The sequence below is a fragment of the Canis lupus genome, chromosome 6, assembly GCF_003254725.2.
Source record: "Canis lupus dingo isolate Sandy chromosome 6, ASM325472v2, whole genome shotgun sequence".
Classification (NCBI taxonomy): Eukaryota; Metazoa; Chordata; class Mammalia; order Carnivora; family Canidae; genus Canis; species Canis lupus.
In genome coordinates, this window is record NC_064248.1 from 63,020,019 (window position 1) to 63,034,634 (window position 14,616).

At 39.3% G+C, this 14,616-nt stretch overlaps 1 protein-coding gene across 1 annotated transcript in view; it reads left to right on the forward strand.

Annotated features, from left to right (window-relative positions):
• Window positions 1-14,616, forward strand: part of LOC112640973 (SSX family member 2 interacting protein) — a 120,046-nt gene that overhangs the window by 54,231 nt on the left and 51,199 nt on the right. The window lies entirely within an intron of this gene.

Consider the following 14,616-nt stretch of genomic DNA (forward strand, 5'->3'; position numbering starts at 1 on the left):
TTAAAGTGGCCAGAATTTCTAATTTTAGTCACAGAACAAGGCTTCCTCTGCATCATCAACTCTAAAGCAGTATGAGAAGTATACCAACCAACCATACCAAAAAGATCTAGCAACTTCAGGTGTTGAGAACAGCTAGTTAAGGCCATACTCATCATCAGATGTAACATAAATGTGGATTTTGGTGTCTATCAGTTTCCAGAGATTTGGAAAGACAGGGAAAGATGTCCATAGTGCACATGTTGGAAAACCAGGATGCTAGGTCTTTTCTGGCCCTATAAATAGATTCAGTAGAAAGAAAAGAGGTGTAAAGTCTAATCCTTTTCCAATCAAGCCTGGAAAGATTCAAAGAGGAATTCCCAGCTATGAATTTAAACTCTATAAGATCACTTTCATTAGAATTTCATATTTGCTAGTCAAAAATATGAAGAGTATAAGGCAGATTTGCTGCTTTTTCAAGGAAAGAAGAGCCAACTGCCAAAAATGGAAGAGAGCCATAAATCTGGGCGTTGACCTAATTGGAAAAGTAGAAAACAAAATACCCTATTGCAATGTAGTCACTGGATTGAAGGCTGTGATAATATCATAGTGTGTGTTACCATCACTCTGTATACAGTTACCTAAGGATGACCCAGTTTGACCTGCACTGAAGCCCCTGGACTTTGTGGCAAGGCACCCAATTTGGGTGAGAGAGGAAGACGCTGAGCCAGCAGATCATCTCCCCCCCCAATCAGGCATTCTGTGTCTCCACTGGTGCAGGCTGGGACACGGTTGCCAATTACTTACAAACACCAGAGAGGTGCTTTATGGCTCTTAGTCAAAGAAGCTGCTTCTTTCCTCAGTTACACTTTTTCCTAGGCAAATGTGCAGAGATACAGTATTCATCTCAAAAGAGGTTTGAATAGAGGGTGTCTGTAAAATCCTTATACTACAGTTTAAGTATTTGAGAAGAGGTATTTCTTGCTTTTGTTTTATATATTGAATTTTCAAAATCACTAATCCCCAGAAGAAAGCTCACCCGAATGCCTGCTTTGTTTAAATTTTATGTGGAAATAGCATTGATCCTTAACTATTCGAACATTATGCCATAGTAAAACAAAACAAAACAAAAAACCCTAGTAATTTCTATAAGAGGACCTTTCTTTTTCACCAATGACCTGATTCAGTGGGCTGTAAACCCCATAATTACTAATTAATAGAAATTTAACAAACCTTCAGCTTTTCATTTTGGTGGAGAAAACGGGTGATACGTGGTGGTGGGGGAGGGGGAATAACATTCTTCTTTACTTTCAGAGAGCTAGAAATTATGGGAATTTGTGAGATTGTGAAGTAAGGTAAATACCTGACCTTTAGGTCCCTTTACTGTTAGAATACAATGAGTTCATTTTCTCCTGGTCTTTAACTTGGGTTAAGAACTATAGGTTCAAAGAGATGTTTGTTTTGAGGAGGGAGTCTCTAATGGGGCTGAAGTGTAACCCCATCTGGGTGTATGCTGGTTCAGAAAGGGTCTTGGTAGTGGCAATGTTTTCAGCCGTGGCAGCAGAATTTCTCTTTGTTGTTTGCTGGATTTGCGTTAGAATGATGCTTTGAAAATTCATTAGACCAGTAATAACACAGTGGCATTTAACCTGATACTCAGATGGCCCAATGCCCTCACCGCCATGCTCTGTTCACACAGTTACACACCAATAAAGGGCCTTTTCATTCTATTCTTTGCCTGTTCACTGAAAGCCACCATTAAGGGGGTTTTGTTTTTTGGTTTTTTTTTTTTTTTTTTTTTTTAGTCGCACGTCTGCTAACTACATATTTTTTTAGCCCGTAATAACTAATGTTTCTGGCCAGAACCCTGAGTTAACAGTTTTTGAAATTCATATGCATAGACTGGTCAAGTTGTATTAGGAGACAAAGCACAGGACATATTCTTCACTCTTGGTGCTAGCACAGTGCTCGCGTGGTGCCTGGCACATAGATACTCACAAATATGTACTGCATGCATCAATGCATAAAACATTGAAGCCACCAGTATGGTATGATCACCAATGTACAGCAGAGCGAGAGGACTCAGACCTAAAAGCACAAAATTTACTTTTCCTGGCTTCTATTTGGTGTTTCAAAGAAAGGCCTTCCTCAAAACTTGCACCTCCACCTGAGAATTCAAAGTGCAGCAATCGGTGAATGCTCTCTGGTTAGATTTCTCCGGGTCTGCACTTATTTGCTCTCACTAGCTCTGTTGGAAGAGGTTTTATGTCTTTTTGGAAAATAGTGGGGCGTATATCTCCTTTGTACCTGTAAGCCCACATTGAAAAGTTCATCATTGCTTTGGTGGCTGAGTTAAAGGCAGACACTCAATATTACCCTCAGTCTGGATGTTCTGAAACACAGCCAAGGCTGTCTCAAAACTAATTATGAGAATTTGAAAAGGTTAAGTAACCCAGATATGTCTTTTTCCATTCATGCATCATTGGAATGGAAGGAAAAATAGTTGAAATACTTACGGACATATTCCCCCATCATTTGCTTTCCCCCTTTTAGTTAGCTACTCTTTCTCTATTGTCTCAAAGAAGGAATATGATAGGAGGAAGCAGAGAAGAGGATACCTTTTCCTAGTATTTGATTTTTAAAAGGGCACAGAAAAATATGTGAGGGAATACAGTTGAGTAAGAGCAAGGGCTCCCCAGTTTGCAAGGGAAGGCAGTGTGGAAATAACTATGGGAAATTGTCTTGGTAAGTCTTAAAGAAAGGAGTTCTTGTGCCAGCTCCTGGGCTCAGCCTGGACTGGGAAGTGGTAGAGAGGGATGAAGATGGACAAAACCCCAACTACATTTGTGAGGTTCAGAAGAGATCAGTGTTTGCTCTCTCAGAAAGAACCTCAGAAAATAGGAGAGTCCCAGGGAAGAAATAGCCTTGGAGAAACTCACAGATGGCCCACTGGGGTGGGAGCAATAGTATGAGTTCCAAGGACCTGAGGAAGTAAGTTAGTGACCCACTCAACCTGAAGACCGGGAAAAGAACACACAGGCAAGTGGGTCAAATGGGATGATGGATGTCTCAGCAGGTGGTAAATGTGAACAGAAGACTTGAGGATGAGATAGACTACCCCTACCCCATGCCCCCCAGCTCCAACACTGGTGTCTCTAGATACTTCTGCAATTTAGACACAACTACAGGGAAAAGTTTGAGAGTATCTTAGAACTGACAGGTCTTTCTATTGTCGTGATAGAAAGCAGTTTTAAAAGAGACATTTAAGGAGGACGTGTGATGTAATGAGCACTGGGTATTATATAAGACTGATGAATCACTGAACTTTACCTCTGAAACTAATAATATACTATATGTTAATTAATTGAATTTAAATTTCAAAAAAGGTATTTTAAAAAGAGACATTATGTTCAGTTGTAGAAAAATAAAGCTCTGTTTCTTATACACTTGTATTTATAGGCTAAGATTTAGACCCACTACACTTAAAATAAGAATTGGCTAACATTTATTGAACACCCATCATGTAAGTGTACCTGGCATTGTTTTAAGCACTTTATCTTTATTAATTCATTTAGAAGAGAGCTTGTTTGTTTACGGACTTTGATTTTTACAATGCCTTTATATAAGAACACTTCAAAAAATACTGTCATGTAGGGGCACGTGGATGGTTCAGTCAGTTAAGCATCCAACTCTTAATCTCAGCTCAGGTCTTGATCTGGGTTGTGAGTTCAAGCCCCATGCTGGGCATGGAGCCTACTTAAAAAAAGAAGACTATAGTGTTTCTTTTTTATTATTATTAATTTATCTTTTAATTTTATTATTTTTTTAAGTAGGCTTCACACCCAATGTGGGGCTTGAATTCACAACCCAGAGATCAAGAGTTGCATGCTCTACTGAGTGAGCTAGCCAGGTGCCCCCCAATAGTGTATTTCTAACAAGAATAATTTCCATTTTATTATTTAGAGCTGGTTTGTAGGGACGCCTAGGTGGCTCAACGGTTGAGCGTCTGCCTTTGGCTCAGGGTGTGATCCTGGGGTCCAGGGATCAAGTCTTGCTTTGGGCTCCCTGTGTGGAGTGTGCTTCTCCCTCTGCCTGTGTCTCTGCCTCTCTCTGTGTGTCCTCATAAATAAATAAATAAAAAATCTTCAAAAAAATAGGTTTTTATTATGGATAAATTCTAACACACAAAAGTAGAGAGGATAATATACAGAACCCCATGTACCCATCTCCTAAGCTTAACCGTCATAAACAATCATTTGAGCCAAATCTTAGAAATTGTATTATTTTATCTATACATATTCAGTATGTGTCTTTTAAAAATGAGGGTTCATTTTATGAAATATCCAGTGTTTGAATATCCCCAATTGTCTCAAGACTTTTTTTTTTTTTTTTTTTAAACATTGTTGGAGTCAAGATCCAAAGTCTACACATGGCATTAGGTTGATAGGTCTCATTGTCTTTTTAATTCTTTAGATTTCCCTCTCCTCTTTTACTTTTTCCCTTGTATCTTATTTTTTGGAAAATCCATGTCACCTGTCTTGCAGATTTTTCCACATTGTGGAAAAATCTCCACCTAATCATTTAGCATATTCTCATGACCACTGCTGATTCCTGCAGTTCTTGCTAATCTTTAGTCTCATTTTTCCGACTCTTTATTCCATCCTTCCAGCTCTACATATACCTACAATATAATAAAGCTCTGACTAAAGACAAAACCAATTATAACCAAGGTTTGATAGTGGGAGGAAGTCATCTTTATTTTCAATGGTTCTGAAGCTTTCACCTGTGAAATCTAAATCTCACGTTTTACTGAGTGAGAAATCCCCACTTCCACCCAACACTGTAGTCTAACCAGACATTTATTTGCAGATGACTCACCACTTGTCTCAAAAATCTACATTTAAACAAAGATAAACATTAACAAAACACGTAAAGCATTAATTTGTCTTGGCTTTTGTGTCATACTCCTGTGTTTCTAATTTCATTTTGTTTACCAGACAATGTCTGGTGCCCTGGGATCTGTGATATGCTAATCTGCTCTCCATTCACTGTGGGATTGAGGTCATCCCTCAGGGAACAGGCTTTCATCTGATTAGACGTATTGAATGGCTGATTTATTTCCATCCTGGCCTCTGTAGAGAAGACAGACAGTGGGCTCTCCCTTGGGAGAAGGTGGGCCTGGTCCTAGACAGCACTTGATATACTCACAGCTGAGAACTCTTGAAAACAAAGCATGAAGGAGGGAGGGTGTTGTGTTGTATTCAGAGCAGGTAGTTGCAGTTTGCTGATCAGGGAAACCATCCTCAGGTTGACATATTGTAGTTCACATGTGTGCACGCTGAAAGGTACTATTATTATTTTAGCTTTGACCTTGTGGGTGATAGTAGCATTGACTCATGTGGCCTCAAAGCTCTGTTACAGCTAACGCTCTTTAAAGCCGAACTGAACTGTTATGTAAGGCATATAGGTGCTAGTCAGCTAACTATGTCCTTAAATTGACTTTGTTATAAATTATTCCCAGTTGCATATAGCTTCCAATCTAGTTTATCTTTTGGGAGAGTACAGTTATTTTTATTGCATCTCAGTTCCAGTTTATAACAAATGAATTTGCAAGCAGAAAAAAACTTAGAGAAATAGAACTCAGAACTATGGGCACCCCGGGTGGCTCAGCGGTTTAGCGCGCCTTCAGCCTGGGGCAGGATCCTGAAGACTCAGGATCAAGTCCCGCATCGGGCTCCCTGCGTGGAGCCTGCTTCTCCCTCTGCCTGTGTCTCTGCCTCTCTGTGTGTGTGTCTCTCATTAATAAATAAATAAAATCTTAAAAAAAAAAAACCTCAGAACTATATTACTGGAGAAAACACATTTTGTGTTTGGACATTAACATTTGAAGAAAGATATTGATGCACTCAGAGCAGACACTGGTGAACATTGCTGGACCGACCAGGCTAGGAGGGATATCAGAGGCTTCCTAGTCCATCTAAAACCATTGTGAAAATGCCTTTAAAGATTGGAGTGAATGAAAAGGAGACTGCTTGGGAAGTAGAGAATAATATTTAACTTTACAGGCTTGGCAGCTTACAAAATGCTCTATCTTACATTTTTCTCATTTGAACTTCATGACAACCTTGGGAAGTATGATACTATGCCCATTTTTAGGAAAGATAAATGAGGTAAAAGAGTGAATCAATGACATGCTCCAAATCACAGAGTCAATAAGTAGCAGCATTTGAAAGTAGGCCTTTGGAGACCCTCTGCATGTCCCCACATAACAAGGCCTCTGCACTTCACAGGATCAGCCTCCTTCCCCTCTCCATGTCCTCCCCATTGCATCCCAGTGGGCTTTGAGCTACCTTTCTCGTTTCTGTAATGATGATGGGAAGTGATTTTCTGTCCTTACTTTCTCTTGAAATACTGCTTAATATCAGTCTGTTAATTTAGCATGGAATGCTTGGCCAAGTTGTTTCTCCTTACTGGGCTTCATTTCCTTAATCCTTAAGATTTCATCTACTCATCTACTTGTTAAATGCTCTATGTTTTAAAATTATAACTTAAAGTGAATGAAAATAATAGCTACCATTTTTTGAGCACTATTTGGAATTAAGTACTACACTGAATCTCTTACAGGCATTGTTGCTAACCCAGTGTGGCCCTGATTGACTGTATTTTATGATAAGGCTTCTGAGCCACAGAGAAATTCTGTGGCTGCTCTCCCAAAGTCTAGGCATCTAGACTCTATCATCTCTCTCCTGAACCTCCACAATAGCCTCTTAATTGGTCTTCTTGCTTTCACTTTGACATCACCACTTCCATTTTTCCACACAGCATTCATAATAATCTTGTTAAAACTTTTACTGGATCAGGTCTTCGCCCTGCTGCCTTCCCATCCTCCCTTAGCCAACCAGAGCTCAAACTCTAAACCACTTTCCTCCTCCACACCCCTGGTAGTCAGAATAATGCCCGCAACCCCCAAATGCCTATATTCTAATTCCTGGAACCTATGAGATTGTTCCATTACAATGGCAAAACAGACTTTACAGGTTTGATTAAGTTAAGGAACTTGAGGTAGGGAATGGCCTTTTGGCTGATTATCATGGATTATCTGAATGGGCCCAATGTGGTCACAAGGGTCCTTATAAGGAAAAGAAGGATGGGGTGGGAGACAGGGGGAGATCACAAAGGGGTATGAAGATACTAGGCTGCTGGCTTTGGAGGCGGAGAAAGGAGCTACAAGCCAAGAAATGCTGGCAGCCTCTAGAAGCTAGAAAGACAAGGAAACAGACCCTCACTAGAGTTTATGGAGGAATTGTGGCTCAGTTGACACCTTGATTTTAGCTCCCTGAACCCATGTTGGATTTCTGACTTCCACAACTATGAGCTAATACATGTTTATTGTTTTAAGTCACTAAGATTCTCATAATGTGTTACAGCAGCAATAGGAAACTAATACATACTCCATATACTAATACATGCATACACACCAAGCTTGTAGCTTTAGGGCCTTTGTACCTGTTTCCTCTGCCTGGAGGACTCTGCCCTAAGATTTTAGAATAACCATTCCACCTGAAGCATCCTGCCTGCCTGTCACCCTCTGTGACATATTTTATTTTTGTCATATTATTAATACCATTTGAAGTTAACCTTTATAACTAATTTATTTTCTTTTTGTTTCACCCAACAGTGAGTATAAGCTCCATGAGAGAAGTTTCTTATCTGGCATTTTTGTTGCTCTATCCCTGATGTCGGAGACATTGTCATACAGTGTCCCTCTGTCTCACTGTAGGCAGACAATAAGTGACTTTGAAGGAAGGTTAGGGAAAGAAGTAGTAGAGCATGTATACAGACTCAGGTCAGTTAACTTCTAAATGTTTATAAGTTGTAACTATTTCTAAACCACCTCCTCTTCCTCTAGATGGTTTCTTCTGGAACCTTACCAGATTTGGAAATGAACAAGAAATCAAAATATCTCACTATGCCTTTCTCTTCATGGTTGCCATTTTGTTAGTCACTGTGGAGGACTTCCAAGAGGGGAAAAGAATGGATCCATTTTAGAAATCCTTGTTGACTACAGCACTCTAAGACCTTTACAGTACTTGGGACATCTTTACTGTATACAGAGTAAATTTGGTATTTATATTCTATTTTTGTAATTAGAACACTTGAATGTCCAATTAACTCCTTTCTAAGGGGCCAAATCCAAAGAACAATGAAAAAGTGAGAGATGGGGTAAGGGGATGCAGAAGAGAAGGAGAAATGGCCCCAGGCATACCAAGCCTATAGCACTCTCCACTGACTCTCAGTCCCTCCATCCAAAATCCCATGGATGGATCTCACTGGGTTCTATGCCTATCCTTTAACCAATTGCTATGGCCAGATGGTGTAGTACTCTCCTTAGTGAAGACTGAGTCTTACGCTCACCTCCAAATTTAGGGTCAGAATCAATGCCCCTTAACTGCCTCAAGGAAAGCTGAGGAGAGGTGTTTTTTTTTTTTTTTTTTAAAGGGAAACAGGATGTTGTTACCAGAAAAAGAAATAGATGCTGGGCAGGCAAAAGCAACATATGTCTTCTACCTTCCCTGATTGCTAAAGGTGGCGTTTCAGGCACCAAGACTTGGATAAGGAAGATATTTTTGAAGTGCTTTTTTTGGGTCCTCAGATAACACCATGTTACCACCAACCTACTTAAAAAGCATTAAAGAGCCATCTGGCCTGGGTTTGACTATTCTATCCATATTGCTTGCAGTTCTAGCTTAAATTCCTTGGCTTGTAAATCAGGTAGCAGCATTTAAATATGCTGAATTCTGAAAATGTTGAGATTATAAATAGTTCATCATATTTCATAAATTCAAACAGCAGTTCTGAGAACTTTAGCATCTCAAAACCTCCAGCAGGGTTTATGGGTGTTTCTGTCTTACATTGTTTGTTTTGTACGGTTTAAAACAGAGGACATTTTATTATCAAAAATTATTCCTACACTAAACAAACCATATAACAAAACTTTCTGTATAAGTGAAAACTTCAAATGCTAATTTTTGTTTGTTTTTTAATGTAATCTCTGCATCCAACATGGGGCTCCAACTCACGACCCCAACCCAGCTAAGCAACCCTGCTTATTTTTTTCTTAAGACTCTGTTTGTTTGAATATTTCAGAATGTATTCATGCTTTTTTATTGCCTATACTAGCTTTGTGGAAAGTGTGTTAAATGATTTAAAATAAATTTGAAGTGTTATTTCTTACGCAAATGAAAAGTGAAGGGTATTAATTGTATTGCTCTGATTTGGACATGTGTCTTATGTACTGCCATTTTCCAACATATGAATAAGATTCCTCTTACCTTTTTCTAAATTTTATCCAATAGGGCCCTTGCTTAATATTATTTTATAATATTTCATTTTTATTGTTTATATTTTATACTTCATAAATTATTAGACATGGCATTGAAGTTTATTTCACAGACTCTACTTTAGTGTGGGAATAAATTTGTAATCTAAATATATTAGAATCATGTCTTCTGTGATTTGTCTGCCACTCACTTTTCCAGGTTCCTGTTCCATCTTAAGAACTATATCACAGGTATCTGTTGTTTTCATTTATCCTGCGTACCTTTTTCTTTGATAACAGCAGCAGCCAGCTTAACTGCTCCTCCTTTATTCCACATAGTTCTGGTGGGACCGCTTTTTTTTTTTAAAAGATTTTTTATTTATTTATTCATGATAGACAGACAGAGAGAGAGAGAGAGAGAGAGAGAGAGAGAGAGAGGCAGAGATGAGCAGGCTCCATGCAGGGAGCCCGATGTGGGACTTGATCCCGGGACTCCAGGATCACGCCCTGGGCCAAAGGCAGGCGCTAAACCGCTAAGCCACCCAGAGATCCCTGGTGGGACTGCTAATTGTGGTAACACTGACTCTGGTGGAGGATTTTAATAGTGGTCCAGGCTGGGGTGATTGACCACATTTTTTAGGACATAGTAATTGGTCCAAGGTGGGCACATTACTTAAGCTGAAACAATCAAAATGTCTTCCCCAAATTTTCTGGATAGATATCTCTCTTTGGTGGCAAGCAATAAGATAATACCCAAGAGCTATCTGCATCCATGTTCCCTATCTCATGGAGAAATCTTGTCTACGTTAAAATAGAATGTGGCCAAATGTACTGTACGGAGAATGCAGGCAAATATTTTTTCAGGACAATATAATGGAAGCAATAAAGGGCCAAGATTGGTGAGAGTATATTTATATTTTTAAAGATTTTATTTATTTATTAGAGAGAGAGTTGGGGAGGAGCAAAGGGAGAGAGAATCTTAAGCAAACTCCATGCCCATGGGGGAGCCTGACATGGGGCTCCATCCCACAACCCTGAGATCATGACCTGAGCTGAAATGAAGAGTTGGATGCTTAATTCTCACTCAGCACCAGGCACCCTGAGGGTATATTTAAAGAAGTAATCATAAGGTAAGGCCATGGACTCCCCACTAGGTAAGGAGGGAATGAGAGTCTGAGGAATGGAGATAAACAGAGTGCAAGAACAGTAGGGTCAAATGAACAAAGTGGCATAGTGGAGTAGAAGAATTGCTTGTGCTGAGGTATAAGAAGGCATGTGCTGGAAATACAGAAGTAATATGCTTGAAACTGAGATAACTGAGGGGTACAGTTGTAAATGGCAGGGTCTAAGGATAACGGTGGGTTGGTGGCTGAAGTGGTGTGATAGAAGAAATGATCATTGCAAATAAAGAGGTTGAAGAATGGAGAACTCATGAGATTGGATGGACCACTCCTGCCAGAGAATGGAAAAGAGAAAGACAATAAACCTGGTATTGAAATCTCCAAAAACTGTGTGAAGATGACCTGGAGGATAGAAGAGGGCCACAGCAAGGGGGTCTGGAGGGAGGTACACTCTGATGGCATTAGCTGCAAAGCAGCTGATAGGGGGGAACAAGGAAGGGACCATAGTTTGGAAGTGGCAGGAAGAAGCAAGAAGGGTATGTGTACCACCTTCTGGCCTGGTGGTACGTGATGTGTGGGAGGAAATGGCAGCCACGTATGAAGGCTGCAGGGAATTCAGTGTCCTCAGAGAAAAGCCAGAGTTCCCTGAGAGCCAGAAGGTGAAGGGACTGGTCAGAGAAGAGTGTGGATATAGGTGACTTTTCTGGTGACAGAGCCATGTGGGGATTATGATTTGAGTGGTGAATTTGACCTGGGAAGCTTGGGTATCTCAGGGTCACCAAGTTAAACATCTAGACAAGATGGGGGTACCCTGGTGGCAGCTTAAAAGGGAGGGGATAATTAATTCTAATTATTCTCAGAACTTGACTCAGGCAACTCTTAGACGAGGAGAGAGCAAGAATTAAATTAGTTGGAATCTAATGGATCCAGTAGTGCTATCCATGCTTCTTTCTTAACAGACTGAGTTGGCCCCATTCTGATCCCCACTGCTTCTGTCCTGACTTAGGTCCTCATTACTCCTTTCCCAGGGTATTATGGTTACCCCCTAACGGGTCTGTCTCTGATCTTGCCTCTCTCTAATCCATTCTCCACATCTCTGCCAGAGTGTTCTTTCTAAGTCATTCATTTAATCAGGTACCTACTCTGCTCTCAATCCACTGATGGCCACTCTAAAAGCTTCAAGATAAGATCCAAACTTCTTAGCATGGGAACGCCCCTCAAGGAGCTGACCCTTGTTCTGTCCTGCATCCTAATGGCCCCACATCTCCCACAGGCACATGCTGTTCTCTTTGTCTGCAATGCTCAGGGCCTCTTTTTCACTTGATTATCCTATATTCATTCTTTTAAAATAGAGTTCATGTGCCCCCCTCAGTGCCCGTCGGGGTGCATGATGGGATGAGCACTGAGTGTTATTCTGTATGTTGGCAAATTGAACACCAATTAAAAAATAAAGTTATTATTAAAAAAAATAAAATAGAGTTCAAATCTTTGAAAGAGGGTACAAGAAAAAGGCAATCCAGTTTGTTCTGAGAAGGAAACTGGGCAGCCAGATAGGGTAGGGATGGGAGGTAGAAGGGAATCTTTCATAGCATACCCCTTTGGTTTTTTTTGTTTGTTTGTTTGTTTTTGTTTTTGTTTTTTTTTACTATATTAATACATTGCTCACCTTTAAAAGTAATGAAATTTTTTAAAAATTTAAAGCATCAACAGACCACAAAATGATACATGTGTTTTCTCCTATGTGAAGTGTTCCCCACCTGGACACTTTGCTCCATTGAGCTATCATTGTGCTTTTCACATTCCTGCAGCACAGTGTTTATCATTCTATATCATAATCATCTCAAACAATTAAGCAGTCTTAATGCTATCATAGCCTAGAAGCTCCTGGAAGAAAGGGACTTGGTCTTAATTCACTTTTGAATCTCTGGCATCTTGCACAGCTCTGGTACGTAACAGGTGCTTAGGTAAAGGTTTGTTAAATTAATGAATGAATAGAATTTCCTTGTAGAAGGGAAATAAAAGATATGGAAATAATCCTGATTATTTTACAAATGATCAAACTAGGCCAAGATATGTTATATATTAAGGATTGGTAGCAGAGTAAAATAAGAATCCAAGGTCTCTGGAGAGTTAGAGAATAGATTATATTATATATATATATATATAGAATTAAATTAATTATAGAATTAAATTAATTCTATATATAGAATTAAATTATGTATTCTAGAGCTAGAGAATAAATGATTCACTAGAATAAATTATAAGACTTTAAGATAATGAACACAGTGAATTATATCTACTTATTTGACCCGAGGCCCTGTATTTTCAGGAAATTTCTGATTTTCAGTAAACTTCTGGTTTAACCTCCAACACTTTTATCTATCAGGTCATGGGTCCTAAATTTGACTTCAGAAATCATATAACCTAAGTAGCTCGTAAGTTTGGTTTTAGAAATCGTACAACCTGGGGCACCTGAGTGGCTCAATCATTTGAGTGTCTGATTCTTGGTTTGGGCTCAGGAGGTGATCTCAAGGTCATAGAAGGGAGCCCCACATCAGGCTCTGAGTTCCACTCGGAGTCTGCTTGTCTGTCTTCCTTTGCTCCTCCCCCACTCATGCTCTCCCTCTCAAATATACATAAAAAAAAAAATTCTTAAAAAAAAGAAATCATACTACCTAAGTAGCTCATAGGCCAGGCCTATATTGACAGACCTCCCAGGAAAATCTTATAATACATTTCTTTATCTTAAACATGGTCTTAAAAGCTGTGTTTTATGTTATGTTTTCTTCAAACACATAGTATGGTAGGCATAGCTGTATACAGTGTCTGTAGAGATGAAACAATAGCATAGAGAAAAGTGCCTGTGTCAACTCAAAGTGGTATTTTCAGTTCTCATTTGTTAGCATTTATTTGCTGACTGTCCAGGGGATAAGAGCAGTGATCAAAGGCATTTTATTTTACATAGCAGTCCTGTTTTTATGTGTAAAATGGTAGTGATTACCTGGACCAGAGTTTAAGTGCCCTAGGGAGGAGATCTTTTGGGACCTCATGATCAGTGATCTTCAAACTTTGGGCTCACCTACCTCCCTGGAAGATTTTTGAAAAACTTGTATCCTTCTCACATTTTTATGTTGCCACCTGTAGTTTTTCATCATTTGCAAAGGGTGTGATTTCCAATGTATTGCAATTCGTGATGTTTTAAAATAAAGTTGTTAGGTCTTTTTACATATATCCCAAAGAATTTAAATCCCACAGGAATTTGTTACCCAACCTTATTCATTTAAATATATATGAGCTGGCCCTTCTTTAAAACAGTCTGAAAATTTACATTTTTCCTTCTTCTTGAACTTGTACTTTCAGTCTATTTTCCCCCACAGAATGGTATCATGCTTAAAATTTTTTATTGATCATTACATCATTCTGCCTAGTGGGTATTTTAATTACGTATTTACATCATTTTACCCCCTGTGACTCTAGTTTCTAGGTGTTAAAAATGTCTCTGGATGGTGTTATCACTAAAATCATTAGTAGTACACAATTGATCAAATGGTGGCTCTATTACAAATTGATAATTACCTTGAAACATAAAACATAAGGCTTTATTGGACATGCATGTGTTAATGAAATGGAAGGAGCTTTTTCCTTTCCAGGGGATTTGAGGATGAATGTTATTTATATTCTGAGTGTATTACTGAGTTCTGCTCCAATTCTATTCATGCATTTGACGCTGTTTGTATAGATAGAAATGCTGAGGTACTTTGTTCACAGAAATATTGGGAGGAATTTGCTGTAGTGGTATTACTCAGTTCTTTGAATTCTCCATTATGCGCCAAAAGTCATGTGATGATCTGTCATTTGAATTATTTTTGATACTCTATCCGGCTGCAGTTCAGTTTGCCACTCATCATAGACATCTCTTTCTCAACATGAACACGAGCTTCTAATTTTCCCTTTGTTGTACACCTGGGGTCAGTATACCATAGGAAGGAGCAGGATCTGTGAGAATGACTTTCTTTTGTTAAGTGGTGAAATGGCAATTGCAGGAAGCGGGTGAAAAGAGACCACCAGCCTGTTCTCAGGCATTTTAGGAAAGTATAGACATTGAGGACGTGGAATTGAGTCCCTTCAAACTGTCCATACTCTGTACCACTTGGAGAGTCTTCATGTACATGGCAGAGAGGGTGGTTATCCCAGTGTAAA